Consider the following 13712-nt stretch of genomic DNA (forward strand, 5'->3'; position numbering starts at 1 on the left):
CCTCTTCCTAAATTCTTTGTTTCTGATTAGGATAACAGCATCCCTTCCTAACACTCATGGCTACAACCTTAAAGTCCTTCTAGACCAGAGGTTCTAATCCTTTTGGGTCATGGACCCCTTTGGCAGTCTAGAGAAACTCTTCTCAATATAATGTTAAATGAACAAAATATATAGGATTACAAAAGAAAATATCTGAATTAAAATGTAGTCCTTAAAATTGTTTTAAAGAACAAGTTAAAGAACAGGTTAAGACTTCTAAACCCTTCTTTCTCAATTATCCTTCAAAGCCAATCAGTTGCCAGCTCTACTGTTTCTTATTTCTATGATCTATTTCTCATCAATCTCTTTCTCTTTACTCATATGGCCACCCACCCTAATTCTGACTCTCATCACCTTTCATCTGGCTTGTGCAATAACCTCCTACTTGGTTTCCCTACCTCTAGTATTTCCTCCCTTTGACCCCATTCTCCATACAACTTTCAAATTGGTATTCCAATAACAAAGGTCTAACAATATCACTCTTTTTCTTAAGAAATACCAACGACTTCTTTTTGTAATTCAAAGAACTGGAAATTGAGTAAATGCCCATCACTTGGGAAATGGCTAACCTAATGAAATATGAATGCAATGGAATATTATTGTTCTATAAGAAATGATAAGCAGGCTAACCCTAGAAAAACCTAGAAAGATTTACATGTGAGTAGAATCAAAAAAACATTGTACACAATAACAAGAAGATTACGTGATGATTAACTGTGAAGGACATGGCTCTTTTCAACAATGAAGTGATTCAGGGCAATTCCAATAGACTTGGGATAAAAAATTCCATCCACATCCAGAGAGGGAACTATGTACATTGAATGTGGATTGACACATAGTATTTTCACTTTTGTAGCTTGTGATTTTTTTTTTCTTGTGGAATTTTTTTGCCTTTTGATTGATTTTTCTTGTATAACATGACAAATATGGAAATAAATTTTAAAATAATTGTACATATTTAACCTATATCAGATTGCTTACTATCCAGAAAAACTTGGAACACAAGTTTTACACAAAAAGAATGTTGAAAAAATCTATAAATATATTTGGAAAAATAAAATACTATTTGAAAAAGTTTTTTTTTTTTTTAAAAAAAAGCAGTGGCTTGTTCCTGTAGCTTTTAAGTCTCTTTACAAAATAGCATTAGTCTTCCTTTACAAGTTTATTATACATTATTCTCCAGACATTCTATGTTCTAACCAAACTGGACTTGGTGCCAGTTCATCTCCTTTAACTATTTCTTTGTACAAGCTGTCAGCTATTCTGGGAATATACTCCACCCTTACACCTCATACAATGAATTCTTCATTTTCTTCAGAGTCCAACTCAAGTGCCCCATCCCACAAAAAGCCTTATCTTGAATGTGCTACATCTTACATTTAACTTTCTATATACCTGTGGTTTCTTCCCAATAGAATATAAACTCCTTGAGGGCAGGGACTGTTTCATTTTTACCTCAGTGCTGTACTTAGTAACTAACAGTGAGCACTTAATAAATGCTTAATATACTGAATAAAGTGAATAGATTTTTTTTTGAACTGGCGTCCTGTAGACCAGGAATTCAAGTTGATGATTTACAAAAATGATGAGATACCAAAAATGGAATGATTGCCTCATAAAGTAATGAACTTTTTATCACAGCAACCAAGATTCAGAAGACCTGGGTTTAAGTCTCTATTCTACCAGATACATTGCTATAGAGAATTCACATAAACTTCTCTGAACCCCAGCTGAACCTCTTGTCTTGATAATCAAATGAATTCTATCTGAAAATAAACTACTGTTTATTTCTGTAAATGTATAAAATTCTCTATAAAGATGCTATCATTATATTTAGCTCACTAAGGCAGTGGTGGTAATAGGGAATAGCTGAAAATAAAGGTAAATAATTCTGAAGAGTTTGGACCTGATGTGGGGTAAAAAGCTCTTGAAATTTCTTGAGCAGAAGAGTGACAGAATGAAAGTGTCCTAAAGCAACCTTGAAAAATGTTGTTTTAGGAAGATAAATTTGGCAAGGGTTGCAGTATGGATTAGGAAATAGAGAAATTGTAGGCAGAAAAACCACAATACATTTTTACATTAAAAAAGAAATGTAATTCAAAAATCTTGTCAGAGCACAGATTTTTTTAAATATAGCAATTTAATCACTAAAGTTTTTAAAGTCACATTATAATAAAATTTCCTTACCAATTCTAAAACTAAACTACCATGAAAAATACTTAAGCAAGGTTACAATATTATGTAAATTGGAAGTTTAATTTTATTATGAAATGTTTTAATTGACAATTTCCTTGTTATGTTATTAAACCATAATTGTGCGAATCTGCTTCAACAAAACAAAACCATAAATAATCTTATAATTTCTATAATCCTTAGCAAAATGATTTTAGATAGCCTAAATCATGAGTGATATTCATAAATTTACTAGTGATTTTTTAAACTGTCATTTTATTGAAGCAAGGAACTAAATTTTGTTGATTATTTCCAACTTATCCTGTCTATGACTGCTGCATCACTGTCCTTCCCCATCAGACTGTGAGCTCCTGGAGAGCAGGGACTGCCTTTGCCTTCCTTTGTATTCCCAGCACTTGGCCTAACATAGTAGACACTTTAAAAAGTGTTTATTGATTGACAGTCTGACTTCTTCTACCAAGGCAGGTTAGAATATACTTTGAAAATTTCTAGTTTTAGGGACAGGAGCACTGAGAAGCTCAATGACTTGTCCAGAGTCATAACCAATTTGTGCCCATCACATTTCTGATGATAACCATGGATTAATAACTCACTTTGATATACTGCTTTAAGGACTCATACAACTAATTCCTAGGTGAAGAATATAAGATTACCCAGTTTTTACAGATGAAGAAATTCAAGGAGAAAGAGATAACTGTTCATTATCCAGTAATTGCAATTTAACTGATTTGAACTCAGTTCTCATAACTCCAAGTCCGGTCAGTCCTCTTTCCAATTACTTTGCCCTCTTTGGATTGTCAATCATCCCAGTGTTTAAATGTTATAAACTTTAATTTCTAAAATATAATCATGTTTCTATGAATATTGAAAGAAATATGATCCCTTCTAAGATAGTATTTTAGAGATAAGTTGAAAAGTCATTTAAAGTCATCAGAACTTTTGAGACTAGGTACATGATTAGCAAGGATATTTCTACTAAGCACCTCCACTTTAAAAATAATCAACTAAATGTAAAGCATACTGTTTTGGAAAGATGAAATCATCAATTCCATCTTGAGATTAACTAGTACTTGACAATCAAAACAAAAGAACCGAGATAAACCAATATCTAATTTTTTAAAAGATTATTCTGAAAATATTTGTCATTTCTAATTTGTGATTAGTTGTACTTTTCAATAGCGTATCTTCAAAAATAAAGAAAAAAAAATCCAGTAGGTTTCTCTAAGAGTTGGGAAGAAAATAAAAAGGTAATACCATTCATACTATATGATTTTAACATCTATTAAGGATTACAGTTCCTAATTTCCTTATTTCTATTTAGGACACAACTACCCTTCCAGCAATCCAGGTTCACAACCTCTAATAATTCTCAATTCTTCCAGGGCCTTTACCACCCCACATCCAATGAAGTGCCAAATTTACCTCCAGATTTCCTTCTTTCCATTCATGACTGTACCTCCCCATTCCAAAACCTTATTGTGTCTCTCCAGGATGATTCCACTTTCACATGCTACAGACTCCTTCCACTACATTCTACAGACTCCTTCCCCTCAAATGTCACGTTTGGGACACTCAATGCCTCTTCTGTTTCCCAACTCGTTGGGGTTCTCTTCCTTCTGAAACTATCTTTCACTGGTTTTTGATTCATGCTTTTCTACCAAAAGCTCAGAAGAGTCCCGAGTTCTTTAGAAGAGGGGCAGCTTAATGTAATAAAAAGAATACTAGGTTCTAGTTAGAGCACCTGGTGTCTGGTTCTGATTCAAATCTTACCACCTGTGAGGTCTTGCAGCTATTACTCAACATTTCCAGGTCTCAGTTTCCTGATCTGTACAATGAAGGATAAACCAAGCGAATTCTAAAGGGCTATTCCAGCTTGGTGGTGACATAGTGGATACAGCACCAGGCCTGGAGTCAGGAAGATCTGAGTTCAAATGCAGCCTCAGACATTTCTAACTGTATGACTGAACAAATCACCTAACTCTGTCTGCCTCAATTTCTTCATTGTAAAATGAGCTAGAGAAGGAAAAGGCACATCACTTTGCCAAGAAAATCCCAAACCAGAATCGAATGAAAAACAAATGAATAACAAATTTCAGTTTGAGATTTATAATCCTAAGCATCCTGAGGAGGAATTGTTCTTTTTTTTTTTTTTTTTTTTTTAAATAAAACCTAGCAGGTACTTAACAAGTGATCCTTAAATTTGTTGAGTTACAATTCATACTAGGAAAAAAGTCACAAAATTACCATTGGAGCATCTATTAAGAGCAAGATTCTACACAATAAGATTCAAAGTTCCAAAGCATCCAGATCACTGAGAAGACAGTGCATGTACAATCCACTGGAAACCCACAAAGTGGGATTTTTCTGACTTCCTTTCATGGCCCACCAGAATCAATAACCCCTGGTCCTTTCAGGGCTGCAAAAAAATTAAGATTTGAGAAAACAGAATGTAGAGAAGTAAAAATAAGAGTGTCTCAAGAGATATTACTGACTGCCCTGCTGCTAGCACCTCCTCTGCAACAATAACAAATTTATCTTATGATTATCTTATATATATTTGTTAACCTATATGTGTACATACTGTTTCACATGATGGAACATTAGCTCCTTAGGACAAACGCTGTTTCATTTATCTCTCTGTATGCCTCAGTGTCAGATATGATGTGTGGCACAGAAGAGGCACTTGTTGATTCACTGGTTGTTCATAATTACAAATGATACTGTGTTTGCTACAAGATGACTACTATTCAGAAGATAAAATACTTGAAAAGTTTTTCAAAAATGCAAATATTTTTAACTTCATATTTCTCTTATGCTGTTATTTACTACTTTTTAAAGCAGATTGATTATGTAGTGCCATCATCTCAACTTCACCTCAAATAGGTAAATATTTTTCTCTTGCCAAAAAAGGGGGCAAACCCCCCCCCAACCTTATTGCTGGATAACCTTGAACTTATTGCACTAGTCTCAAAAGATCCCCTACAACAGCTGTAACAGATGCATACTTAGATACTTCTTGTTCCTACGGGATATAAAAGATTCTGAAATGCATCAATGGGAAGGGAAATTTTCCACTTTTTGAATATGGACTGTTTCTTCTAACTCACTACCTCCTGTGAGAAACCCTTCCTATAGGAGCAACTTCCTCCGTCTTATGTCTACATCACTATGTGTGTGCAAAATGAATGACTTTGGGGAGAGGAACATTGCTTGACAAATCTGCACCTTCCACCTAAATTCTGATTTATTAGCAAAAATTCTTGTCCCTGACTATATTACTTTTCTCGTTTTTTCTTTTTAAAATTTTTAAATTAAAATTTTTAAAAATTTGAAAACTATTAACCTAAATCCCCATTCCCCAAACACTGCAACAACACATAATCAACCTCCTGTTCTTGTCATATGGTCTTAAATTTAAAGTGATAAAGGCTGATAAACAGTCCATTGAGCCCCCCAACCTCCCATTACTTTACTGATGAGAAAACTGAGGCCCAGAGAAACTAAGTGACTTTCTAAGATCCCACAGCCAGTAAATATCTGAGGCATAACTCAAACCCAGATCTTCTACAACTAAATTCAGTGTACAATTCACTAAACCATGTTGCTTCTAGCTCATTTCATCTAGATTCAGGAGCCCTCAGAGTCACCCTAATATGTTTGCCAACATTTTTACCCCAAGTTGTCCACCCACTCACCCATCATCTCATCCCCACAAACATATTTCAAGACACATCTGTAACTATTACACAATAAAACTCCATTCTACCATCCTATCCTTCTAGCCTGATCTTGGATTACTCCTATGAACTATACGATTCCGCAAAACTGGACTGGTCAATGCATCTGGGACACACTGCTGCAACTCTCCTCCACCTGGAATGACCTCAGCATATCATCACCTGGTGAAATCTTATCACCTTTCAAGATCCAGCTCAAATGTCAGCTCCTCTTCCATAATGCCTTTTTCCAATCAAATGCCTTTCTTTACTCCGCTTCACAAATTATCTTTCCTGTCTTTTAGCTCATACCTCTTCTTGCTCTATTAACATATTCTGTTTTATAACATTTGTGTCTCTGCTGTATCTCCCTACCTCTATCATACACACCCAGAATCCATCATGATGCTGTAAGCCCATCCAGGGCTGTATTACACATTGTAGCCCAGAGTTCAGCCCAGGACTCCATATACATAAGAAGATACTCCATAAACTGTCTTCTCCAATCTAATCTCCAATGCTCCATTTTTCCTCAAGTCACATACCCGAGAAGCAACATGAAATAATGGCAAGAGTGCTGTGAGCCTAGGAGTCTGGAAGATCCAGATTCAAAGGCTAGGCTAGATGTGGACTCCTTCCTTTCTATGGCGTTTCCCTTATCTTCATGCTTTCCTCTCTTTCAGCAGGGACTGTTTTATGCTCACCTTGGTCTCCCCAGTGTCTTTCTCATAGTAAGTGCTTAATAAATGTTTGTGGACCAACCAAGTGCCCTGGACCATTCTCTTCATCTCTCTCAGCTTCAGGTTCTTCATCTGTCAAGTGAGGATAATGAAAACTATAGCACTTGTATCAGGATATAGGTGGAGGATCAAATGAAGTGTGTAAAAGCACTTCATAACCTTTAAAGTTCTCTTTATTTATGAGCTTTTATTATTACCACCAAGACCCAGGATTCCAGATTTAGAACCAGAAGAGACCTTAGCAGTTAAGAGTTCAACCCTGTGATTTTACAAATGAGGAAACTCAGGTCAGAGAAATGAAGGGATTTGTGCCCTGGGTCACAGTGGGAGTCAGTGTCTAGGGTAGGATTTAAATCCCTGGCTGCCTGATCCATTCCTCCAAACTGTAATGTCCAGCCTTCTTTATCCTATTCATAAAAACTCTTACTCTTAATTCTCCCCACAATTCAATCCAGCTTGCTTGCTCTACCTAGTTGTTTCTTTTCCAGGATACACACATCAGTTTTTCCTGCTCTGAATTTCTGCTCTTTCAACCAAGACACACTCAGCCTGTCAACCTCCCCTACATATCCTGGAGGATTAAATTAATTATTTTAATTTAATTTTTAAAATTTAATTTAATTATTTTATTTAAATTAAGTAAATTTAAAAACAAAAAGCAAATACCAATGTTGTATAGTAGAAGGAGCCTCACCTCTTCCTAGGCCAAACCAGAAGAAGAAATTATAACTCAGCAATCTAAAGTGACTTTTGCAGAATCAAACGAGCTAGTCTAGATAGACTGAAGTTTTAGGCATCCTGATTTCCCACATTGCTTCTTCTACTGTTTTTCTATGCACGCAGTGACTAGGAACTTGACAAATGTTTGTCAAAGTCCCTCAAAACTGGGGCGGCTAGGAGTCACAGTGGATAGAGCACCAACCCTGAAATCAGGAGGACCCGAGTGCAAATCTGGCCTCAGACACTTAAGACTTCCTAGCTGTGTGACCCTGGGCAAGTCACTTAACTCCAATTGCCTCAGGGGAAAAAAAAAAAAAAAAGTCCCTCAAAACTAACTTCCCCGTCCCCCTATGCCACCGGCTACAATCCCGAACCTCCTTCACTATGGAAATACTTCATGCGCCCTAATACATCTCACCTACACCGCAGCCTCAGCCCAGGACAAGCCTCACTGCCCATCTGGCTCTCCCTTTCTGGTAGATACGTATCCCTTGACGTGACCCTCCTGAGCTCCGTAGCTCCCACTTGACTTATAAGAAATCCGTGTTGACAAGAGCAGCTTCCTTCCCAATAACGTTTATTTGGCAAGCCGAGTATTATTACCTTGATTTTAGCGGAGAGACCTGAAGAACAAAGTCAAGAACAAGGACCCGTGTTCTAAGACCGCCCCGCACAGAGTACTTAAATTCTCTGGGTGCCAGTTTCTTCTGATTTAGAAAACCGGGACTGAACATCTAAGATCTGCCCCTCGTAGAGCTCTGATGTAGCACCGGCGGAAAGCAAGCCATCCGCCAAAGAGCGCTCATTAAGCACCTACTCCAGGGCTGGAGGCGCTCCCGGCCTTCAAGGACTCTACATTCTAACCGGGGAGGGACCGCGCCCGCTCGGGGCTTCAGAAGCCTTCTTTCCGGGCTGGCGGCGGCTGTGGGGGAGGGGCCTCGGACTACCGAGCGGCGGGGAGACCCGGAGTACCAGTCCGCTCCCTCATCTCAGGCTGCACTTCCGGTCTGTGAAGCGGGACGAGATAATGAGGTGGTACGGGGACCTCAGGAGAGAGCAGCCTAGGCAAGGCGCTTTGCAAACCCCGAGGCGCCAAGACTGTCGCTGAAGGCTCCCCACAAGGCTGAGCGCACCCAGCTAACCCGCCTGCACCATCCTCCTCATTTATCTCCACCTCCTCTCCAGTATTTCCCCGCACAGCCCCGGGTTACCCGCTAGGAAACGACCAGGCAGAGTAATAATAAGTATCTCTCGCGTGTGCCACTCCTCCACACGCACATTCAGAGCCCCCACCCCCAGCTGTAAGCCCCACGGAGTGTCCCCCATATACACCCCATCACGCTCCTCTTCAAAAAACCCTCCCAGGCCAGCAGCTCCAGCCTCCTGGACTCCAGAACCCCGCCCCCTAGCTCTCGCCCCGCCCCTCAAAGGCTCTCGCCCCGCCCCACGAGGTTTACGCCCCGCCCCCGAGGCTCGCGCAAGAGGGAGGGGCCTCTCCCTCCCAGATTCTCCCGCCCCCTACCGTCACGCTCGGGGACAGCCTGACCTCAAGCGGCCCCGCGGTGACCCTCGCGCAGGGGCCTGTGGGAGGGGCATCGCGCGCCCTCTCCCTCCCCCCCAGTCTCCTCCCCCTGGGGGCGCGCTGGAGTGGGGGGCGGGTGACAGACCTGACCGCCTGCTGCCGCCGCCGCCACCACGCCTGCCGGGGGCGCTGGCCCTGCCAGAGGAAGAAGCCGCGGCTGCTGCCTGAGGGAAGTGCCACTGCCGCCGCCGCCGCTGCCGCCGCCGCCAGGGGTAGGAGCTAAGCCGCCGCCATTTTGTGTCCCCCTGTTGTTGTCGTTGACATGAATCCGACATGACACTGATTACAGCCCAATGGAGTCTCATTAAACCCGCGCCGCCGCCCCGCCCCGCTGCCGCTCCATTGGACAATACCATTGACTCCCGAGGCCACCCGTTGGCTTATGTGCCTGTCCATCACCCGCCCACTAAACAACCTACAGCCCATTGGGGTAGGCTCCTGCCGGTCATCTCTTCTCCGCATAAGCACGCCCTTCGACCCATCGTCCCCTCCCTTGGGCGCCGCCCCCAGGGAGGATCCACCGCCACTACCAATCAGGAGCATGCTTGAGCCACTCTTGCCCGCACCTATTGGCCGAAACTCTCTCTTTTGCCCAGCCACTGCACCACCTCCACTTCCATCTCCCCGCCCCCCTAACGCTAGAAACAGATTAGGCGATCTCTTAGGGAGCAGTGGTTGACCTCATTGGCTGCTGGAGACGTCAATCACCATCACCTCCACCAACACCTCCCCATTCCCCCCTACACGCTACTCCCTCCAGCTCGCCTACAATCCCCCTAGCCCGCAGCTAAAGTTTGTGTGAGAGCTGATCGCTGGCGGCGGCCGCAGGATTTAGGGGTGGGTGCGGGCGGGCGCGCGCGCGCGAGCGGGCGGGGACGAGAAGTTAAAATTCGAGGTTCTCGGGCCGCCAGCTTCTGCGGTGGAACGCGCGGACGGGCGTGCCTTCCGGAGCGCTCCAACCCGCCCCCTTCTCCACTCGCCACCCCCCCCTACAGTCTCCCCTCCGGTCCAGGGCGATCACTCGCCCGCCTCTGGGTTCGCATCCTACCCCCCCCACCCCTTCTGAGCTGCTCTCCCTGGGCTGGGTGCTGACGGAGCGTTGTCACTACCCTCTCCAAGTCCCCTCCCGAGGGGGCGCGCCCCCCTACCCCTCCGGGCGTGCACCTCCAGCTCGGCACTCGCCCGTGTCTGCAAGCACGTGCAATCGCCATCGCGGGCTCCGGCCACCCCAGCCCCCAGCTGACCTCGCCTCGGGCCCCGGCCAATCGCTCGCTGCCCTTTGTTGCTGTAGCCGGGGTCTCCCTGCTTCCTTCCTCAGCCTCCGCCTCGTCCTTTACCAGCCGCCCGGGTCCGCAGCGCTGCACTCCCCCCACCCGGGACCCGCCGCCTCCTCCTCCTCCTCCTCCTCCTCCTCCTTTTCCTCCTCCTCCTCCTCCTCCTCCTCCTGCTCCTCCTGCTCCTCGGCTTCGGGCTGCAGCGCACAGAGCCCGAGGCAGCGCCGCCCAGCCCCGCTCCCCCCCGCCCGGCCGGGCTGGGGGCGCAGCCCGGCCCCCGCCCGCCCCGCTCCGCGTCCCCGCCCGCCCCGGGGTACCTGCGGCCGCTCCTCCCCGCCCCGGGGGCTCCGCTCTCTCCTGCGCCTCGGGGAGCTGGGCCGGCCTGCGGGGGGAGGGGAAGGAGGGAGGGAAGGAGAGGGAGGGTGGCTGGTGCCAGCGGGAGGATGCGGACACCCGGAGCCACCGAGAGAGAGGTGAACGTGCTGGTCGGCCGGGCCAGGGCTGTGACAGACGCCGTCCCCACCCACCCCCAGCGGCCCTCGCGCCCAAAACTTCGGAAGGGGGAGCTGCGGGCATTTGGGGGCGCCGGGGGAGCTGGGGCGCCGGGTCTGCTTTGACAGGCGGGGGAGGGAGCAATGACATGTAGCAACTGCGGAAAGGGCGCCCCGGCGGCATCTCCTGCGGGGGGAGAGGGGGGCGGTGCAGATTAATCTGGGGCTGGAAAGACACCCCCCCAACACACGCCCCCAACTCCAACCAAGGGACTCTGGCCCTGTTATTCTTGGGATTGTTAAGAGGCTGGGGAGCCCCTCTCCCCTTCCCGCCCCACCTCCGCTCCAGATGCTCTCACTTTGGAATGAGCTTTACCGAAGGGGCACCGTTGAGGGGGAAAGACTGATCTGACTGGGCTTGGGGTGAACTGTGCAGCTGCAGGGCCCCTTTATGCCCCTCGCTCTCTTTCCAATCCGGGACCTGCCAAGAGGCCGGTTAAGAAGTCAAGGTTTGCTGTGGTCCCCCTCACTTAAACTTGAAGCCCTGCACACAATGAAGGGAATAGGGCATTTTGTGACAACTAGGAAAAGGTCATTCTCCATTGCATCCACATTACTTCCTCGCCCGCCTTTAACTAGTAGAAGGAGCTCATTCCGGCATTGATTTTTCCCAGGTGCTCTCAGGAATGGGACTGTCTCCTGGGAGAAGTAAACACGAAAATCAGATTCCCTCCACCCAAAATAGTTGGGTTTTTTTTTGTTGTTGTTGTTTTTTTTTTTTTTTTTTTAACAGAAGTTTGGTCAAGTCTTTAGTAAGCATCATCAAGATGGGGTTAGTGTAAAGGGATGAGGGGGAAGAAGTTCCAAGAAAGGTTATGTAGATGGAATGCCACCTGTTGATTGAAGACAGAAGTTGAAGCACGTATGTAATCTCGAGTCGATGTGGTGGTCTAAATGCTGTAAAAGAGATGGTGAGGAAAATGCCGCATATCTAGTTGTCCTTTGTTAAGTTTTCGTGTCCTGGAAAACATTACAAATTTTGCTGTCAAAGAAACTTGGTGGTTTTATCAGTACATGACCAAAGTGTCTTCATTAAATATCTATAGAGTAAAAGCTTAATCTCACCTTTCAAAATGGAGAAAAACCAAGGCATTATCAAAATCAAAATATGTACTACATATGCTAATCATCTTTTTTGTTTGTTTGTTTTATTCTTTATTTTTAAAATATTATTTCTTCCATACCACCAAGCAAGATGAGAAAGGTGTTACAATGGAGAAAAAAAAATTCCGGAGTGAGAAGAGTAGGGGTGTGTGGAAAGAGAGAGAAGGTGGTATTAAGAGCTGTAATACTATACTCAATGTTGTCACAATTTCCATTATAAATCTTCCCCCCCCCCCTTCCCTTTATAGGCAGTTTATTACTTGCTTACTGGTTTAAAAAAAAAAAAACTCTTTAGATTGAAACTTGGTATTCAAGGTTTGTCTGGAAAACAAAGCATTGTGGAAAAGCTTAACTACATTTACATTAACTACTGCTTGACTACATTAATGAGTTTCATTAATGATTTAGAAAAAACAAATAGGTTTGATAACCTCAGATATTTGCCCCCAACTCCTTTTATCTATTATCTCTAGTATTTTGTTTAAGGTGGAGTGTCACAAGCTGTTAGTTCATAACTTCAGCCAGTTCATTTAGGAATCTCAAAGACAAAGGTATTTTACAAGGTTGTTGGGCAGTTTTTTCATAGGGCAGGTGTTACAATGTTTAATACTTCAAGAAGTTACTAAAGTAAATGTAGATCCTGAATGAATTGGCCACTTGAACATTGTTTCCTTCCTTCCTCTTTTTTGGATTTCTTGGATACAGATTATTTTGTGAATTGCCTTTCCCTCATCCCAGACTAAATTTTGTCAATGAAAGCAAGGAGTATCTTAATTAAAAACAAAATGATAAATCCTAACATTTGTAAATTTCAAGCTAAAGAATGTTAAAGGAGCAACCAAAAACAAAACCAAAGAAGTCCAAATTTAGGATTTTTATTTAATTGTGGGGATATATATGCTTCTGTTACTCATTGTGACTAATGAGTTATCTGCATGGTTTCCTGGTGCATCAAGAGCAAGTTCTCACCTTAGAAAGAATGGACCTTATTAGCATAAATGTTCCCTTACTCTTCATCTAAATATGAGCATAGAGTGATTCTTTTCATCTGCCTTTATGTGTTTCCTTCTTTTGTTACAAGCAATGGTCTTCAATTAGGGTGTGGCAAAGAATGTTACTTTGTCACAAACTCAGGGTTAGTTGCCATTTAGAAAGGACTCCATTAGTACAGTAGTTAAGTAGGGTAAGAAAAAAATCTGAGACATGTAGTATTCTACTTTATTTTGTACAGCCCCTTGCTTGTCAAGCTGTATTTCAACTCTTGCTAAACTGAACAACACAATTAGGAAGTTAGCATATGAAACCTCAAAATAGCTTGAGTTAATTTCAATAAAAAACTAAAATATGGTTCAAGACCTACAAGTTCTACCCTCAGAAGAATGTCTATTTTATGCTGACCTGCTCCCCTTGTATTCTTGTTACAAGATCCATAACTTGGGTTACTCAACCCACTCAATGGAAAATTTCTTTTTCTTCCGTCTTTATCCTGCTCTGATACCTTATTCTGGCATAAGAATGACCCCTGGGTTCTTAAAGACCAGTGTTGTGCAAGTTCTGATATATCGTACCAATATGAAAAGTCTTCTTTCTTCTTTTGTACTCAAGGATGACCTCTTATTCAGGGGACCAGCCCAGCTAAGTTCAAAACAACTCTTTAGCAGATGCGGGCAGGATGATGACTTCTTTGGCTACAATGACTTTCAAAGACCATCTCCTTCACCACACCAACAAAATCAAGGGAACTTAAAGTAAATGTTCATCTGGCCCTACATGTTGCATTTTATTGGTACTTG

The 13712-nt window shown here is 43.4% G+C and overlaps 1 protein-coding gene across 5 annotated transcripts in view; it reads right to left on the bottom strand.

Annotated features, from left to right (window-relative positions):
• KAT6B (lysine acetyltransferase 6B) overlaps positions 1–10772 on the bottom strand; it is a 213902-nt gene extending 203130 nt beyond the window's left edge. For 2 of the 5 annotated variants that reach the window (XM_031956429.1, XM_031956427.1), the window contains exon 1: positions 10235–10337. The gene's annotated coding sequence lies outside the window, so the exon portion shown is untranslated. Of the gene's footprint in view, positions 1–8011; positions 8696–10234; positions 10339–10581 lie in introns of those variants that run through there. The other 3 variants (XM_031956426.1, XM_031956425.1, XM_003755112.4) reach the window with 3 other exon arrangements.
• Between the last annotated feature and the right edge of the window lie 2940 nt (positions 10773–13712).

The sequence above is a fragment of the Sarcophilus harrisii genome, chromosome 2 (genome assembly GCF_902635505.1).
Source record: "Sarcophilus harrisii chromosome 2, mSarHar1.11, whole genome shotgun sequence".
Taxonomy (NCBI): Eukaryota; Metazoa; Chordata; class Mammalia; order Dasyuromorphia; family Dasyuridae; genus Sarcophilus; species Sarcophilus harrisii.